General features: G+C 48.8%; 1 long non-coding RNA gene across 2 annotated transcripts; it reads right to left on the bottom strand.

The window, feature by feature from the left end:
• Nucleotides 1–829: 829 nt before the first annotated feature.
• Nucleotides 830–2926, bottom strand: LOC131585887 (uncharacterized). Of its 2 annotated transcripts, XR_009279060.1 has the most exons (4): nt 2720–2926; nt 2597–2640; nt 2464–2508; nt 830–895 (listed from the first exon to the last, which is right to left on the bottom strand). It is a non-coding gene; the product is annotated as an uncharacterized LOC131585887 (long non-coding RNA). The 2 variants fall into 2 exon arrangements; XR_009279059.1 differs by lacking the exon at nt 830–895 and having other exon boundaries at nt 2411–2508.
• Nucleotides 2927–5187: the final 2261 nt, after the last annotated feature.

Consider the following 5187-nt stretch of genomic DNA (forward strand, 5'->3'; position numbering starts at 1 on the left):
TGTGCTAAACAAAATGCCCCAAGATATCTTCTCGCTGCTGCTTCTCAGCATCAAATGGTAGATCCTCAGAAAATAGGTATCAGAGACCTGCAAGACAACACAAGGTGGTCAGTGAGGGATTGTATGGTAGCTAGGACTCAGCCCCCCTCTAGGCCCACACATTTTGTACACAAAAACCTCATAGAAAACAGGACCTATAACCTTTTATACCTGTTCTACCTAACTCTAACTATGTGCCAGGGCAGGGCAGCTCCAAGCCAAGGCACTTTTTACAGAGGCAAGCACAGCACAAGGCACTTTTTACAGAGGCAAGCACAGCACAAGGCACTTTTTACAGAGGCAAGCACAGCACAAGGCACTTTTTACAGAGGCAAGCACAGCACAAGGCACTTTTTACAGAGGCAAGCACAGCACAAGGCACTTTTTACAGAGGCAAGCACAGCACAAGGCACTTTTTACAGAGGCAAGCACAGGCGATGTCTGCTGGGTGAACGTGGCGATAGCCGCAGGGATGCGAAGGCCGGTTCCTCGGACGAAAAAATCCACGACGACGTCGAGAGGCTGAGATGGCCGACGACGTGAAACGCGAGAGCATGAGAGGATGGATTGGAACTGCCCTGCCCGGCAAAAGCTCTGGGGAGCTCGAAAAGAAACCCTCTCCCTTGGCTTCAGAGGGGCCCACCGCACTACAGCCCTGTCCTGTACCGTAACTTCAAATTGGCTCCACTGATGATAAATGCTTTTCCCCTGATTCCAACTTCCACCTGTGATGCTTACCTTCTGTAACGTAATAGGACAAGACCCATCCTTGATAGGATGTGTACATCGAGACGTCCCCCGCACCGGCTTCGGTGCGGCCGATCACAAACTTCGGCTCTGCCTCTCTGCACGGAACCTCGGACAAAACAGAAAATATGACTGGCACCATCCACAAGGTGGAATTCCTGATGCGGTTCCTTTATTCCATCTTGGACTACGAAAGCTTGTCAGCCAACCAGGGACTTAAACAGAAGAAAAACCACTCAGTCCCACCTCTCGTACTCAAAGATCCCCTGTAAAGTTCTGAAGACAGAGCCCTCAAATGAGTGTGGGGTGCTTTGCATCTAGGCATGTGCAGTTTTTAAAAAATTCGAATCGCCTCCCTTGCTTTCTAGACACTGCTCACCGGCATGGCAGGCTAGGGGCGGCTGAGGCGAAACGTCTTTCCCCCGATACCGAGTGCACGACAAATCTGCAACCCCTTCTGTCTCTCAGAATCCTGTCCGTGACACCGATTCGTGTCGGGATCCACGAGGTGGGATTTGTCATGTGGTTCCTTCATTCTATCTTAGAGAACTAAACATTATCAGCAAACAAGTACTTTAAACAGAAAAATCAGTCAGTCCAAACTCTTGTACTCAAATATCCCTTGTAAAATTCTGAAGACAGAGCCCTCAAACGAGTGTGGGGTGCTTTGCATCTAGGCGTGTGCAGTTCTTAAAAAATTCGAATCGCCTCCCTTGCTTTCTAGACACTGCTCACCAGCGTGGCAGGCTAGGGGCGGCTGAGGCGAAACGTCTTTGCCCGAGACTGAGTGCACAACAAAATCTGCAACCCCTTCTGTCTCTCAGAATCCTGTCCGTGACACCAATTCGTGTCAGGATCCACAAGGTGGGATTTGTCATGTGGTTCCTTCATTCTATCTTAGAGAACTAAACATTATCAGCAAACAAGTACTTTAAACAGAAAAATCAGTCAGTCCAAACTCTTGTACTCAAATATCCCTTGTAAAATTCTGAAGACAGAGCCCTCAAACGAGTGTGGGGTGCTTTGCATCTAGGCATGTGCAGTTCTTAAAAAATTCAAATCGCCTCCCTTGCTTTCTAGACACTGCTCACCGGCGTGGCAGGCTAGGGGCGGCTGAGGCGAAACGTCCTTGCCCGAGACTGAGTGCACAACAAATCTGCAACCCCTTCTGTCTCTCAGAATCCTGTCCGTGACACCGATTTGTGTCAGGATCCACAAGGTGGGATTTGTCATGTGGTTCCTTCATTCTATCTTAGAGAACTAAACATTATCAGCAAACAAGTACTTTAAACAGAAAAATCAGTCAGTCCAAACTCTTGCATTCAAATATCCCTTGTAAAATTCTGAAGACAGAGCCCTCAAATGAGTGTGGGGTGCTTTGCACCGAGGCGTGTGCAGTTTTTGAGAAATTCGAATCGCCTCCCTTGCTTTCTAGACACTGCTCACCGGCGTGGCAGGCTAGGGGGGGCTGAAGCGAAACGTCTTTCCCCCGATACTGAGTGCACGACAAATCTGCAACCCCTTCTGTCTCTCAGAATCCTGTCCGTGACACCAATTCGTGTCAGGATCCACAAGGTGGGATTCGTGATATGGTTCTTTCATTCTATCTCAGAGAACTAAACATTATCAGCAAACCAGGGACTTAAACACCAAAACACACTTAGAGCTTGCACCCACCTGTCCTCTGGCATCCTGGGCTGGGATATCTTGCAAGTAGACCACCTAACATAAAAAAACAAGGGATTAAAGTTATAGCAGAAACTGAGACCCCAGCAAGAACAACTGCTTCTCTCCACCAACCGAGGCTCACCTTCACAATGCTTCACCTTCACTGCTGCTATCCAGCTTTACTTCCTGAAAAAAAATACAAAGAGCAGAGCTGTAACACAGTGACCGACTCCAGCCCCACTGCAAAAGAAGAACCGTGACCGACCTTCTCAGGGGGATCCCCTCATCTGGGACAAGGCGCTCTGCCGGGAGGTCGATCCATCCGCATCTGAAAGAAAGTTAGGAAAAAGGTCAAAGTGCTGCAGGGTAACTTCACAGCTCCAGACACCTTCTGCCAACATAAGAATACTACCTAGACTCCAACTACAGCCCGTATTACGAGTCTCCAATTACAAGTGCCCGGGACTTGTCCTTGAACATCTGCAACAGGGCCGGGCGGCAGGGCAGAACAGTTCCGGACCGAATACCCCCAGACACCCGTGACACGTGAGACGAGGGGACACGACAGGGAGAGAAAACTCTGAGACGAGAAAATCCTCACGAGGACCGAGAAAATGCTGAACGAGATGACCGAGGAGGGACCGAAGGCGAGCCCGCCGGGCTCGGATGACCCCAGAGGAAAAAGATGCTAATGGAACGACTTATTCCGAGAACGGCGGAGATGGATGCCTGAGAATCCTGTGGCTGGAAGCCTCTGCCTGCCTTTGAATCGGCACAAGTCCTTATCCACTGTAAAAAAAGATAACTGCATACAGCTGTCAACACAGCTGAGAACAAGACCTAAAAAGACATCCGATCGGATGCTGCTGAACAGAGATGCGATTCTGACCCCTGTCTGACCTCCCGAATCGAAACTTCGCCGGCGTCGGCCCCGGGCCGAGGAACGCAAAGATGGGAGATGACCGGAAGGACCTGGGGTTTCTCATAAGCTCCTGGGAGGACTAAGGCAAGAGACATGTTACACGAGATGAACGGAAGACACAGAAAGCACAACAGACAAGTGACAACACACCTTGGGACTGCTCTGCCCTGCCCGCCTCAGCATTGTTAGCCAAAGTGAGCCTTTCCCTCATGGTGGCCCCAAAGGCCAGTTCTCAAACCTCCCCCTCCCCATAGCTGACTCAAAACCCTAACTGGTGTGAATCCTAACCCACTACCCTGCTTCGATCCCCTCTGTGACCACAGCCCTCGACTTATCTCTCTGAAGCGAATCCATCGGAGAGACCAATCTGCTGCTAAGGAAAGCTGCCGCAGCGGTTCCCTTTTGTGTCACGCTGAATCTGCTGAGAGAATCTGAAGTATCGCACTTGACGTGACCTAGAACTTCAGGAAACTGCAATCCTCCTAAAAAAAACCCAAACAGAAGAATCATTATAAAAGCATCTTATCACCCCTGAACTCCCCACCCAAAATCATGAACTTAAATACTCCCTGTGTTCCATAATGCTTTCTTCAAGGTGTTTTCAAAACCTCTGCTGCTTCAAATGCCCAAAAGATACCTGCTAAAAGCAGGTTGGAGTAAATTGAAAGAGCCTCTTCGCTGAAATGAGAGACAAGCTCTTCAGCACAGCTGATTCCCTTGGAGGGAATAATGCCCCTTAGCACAGCCTGGGGTTAATATACCCCTAATTGAGCCCGCCTCTTTTTCCCACGCTGCCTGGGAAAAGGGAGGCGGCAAATCCCACCGGGTATAAAAGCCCTCAGAGGGACCGTAGCTGTTTGGCTCCTCTGAGTTAAAATTGAGGTAAGGAGCTCTGCGTAGAAGAAAACTTTTTGGGAAAAGACAGTGTTTTCTTTTTTTACTGCAATTACTCAGAGCAATGGAGCAAAGGAAAAAAAAAAGGTAAGAAGCAAAACTTTGTGTTTCAGCAGTGTTGCCGGCTAAGTTGGATAATTTATGGACTTGCATAATTATTTATTAGTGATTACTAAGTAGCACTCCCCCTGTGATTAATTAGGGTGGAGAAGAATAGTATAGATATGAATGGTGTCTCATAGGGACCTCTAATTAGGGCTCTCTACATTATAAATGAAAATAAGAAAAAGAATAGACTCCCAGCTGGCATTACCGTTACATACCTGCTGGACTCGCTCCTGTTGGAAATATTTGGTGCCGGGGCGTGGGTAGAGGTACCCTGAAATGCAGCTTTAAACCCTTGAAATGCTGTGTCCTAGTTTAGGGCAAATTAGGGAGGAAAACTCCAAATGGGGGTTTCCCCAGGGAAATGACCCCTCCCTACCAACTGGTCCAGGAAAGGAAAAAAAAAATTCCTTGGAAAGAAGTGGAAAAAGCTGTTTATTTAACAGAAATTGAATAATATGAAATAATAAAATCTCTCACTGTTCGATGGGATGGCAAGTCTAGGAAGAAAAGTCCTTTTCATGTGGTGTAGCTCGCCTCGCTCGGGTTCTTATCGGTCCTTCCGGCGCTGAAAAGTGCCGAGGCCCGGGCCCCGGTGGGCCAAAGGCGTGAGCTCCCGGGGTTTGGCTGGGTGTTCGGTCCAGAGCAGGTTTGCACAGATCCAAGGAAATAAAAAAACGAAAAAAAAACCAAGGTCCAGAGAACTCCTCTGCCTCAGCTAGCTAAAACCAACTAAAAGCCAGAGAGAAGCTCTGTCCCGCTGTCTGTCCATGCTGCAGACACCGCGGTCCAGGAGCGGGATGTGTGGGAGT

The sequence above is a fragment of the Poecile atricapillus genome, chromosome 17, assembly GCF_030490865.1.
Source record: "Poecile atricapillus isolate bPoeAtr1 chromosome 17, bPoeAtr1.hap1, whole genome shotgun sequence".
Taxonomy (NCBI): domain Eukaryota; kingdom Metazoa; phylum Chordata; class Aves; order Passeriformes; family Paridae; genus Poecile; species Poecile atricapillus.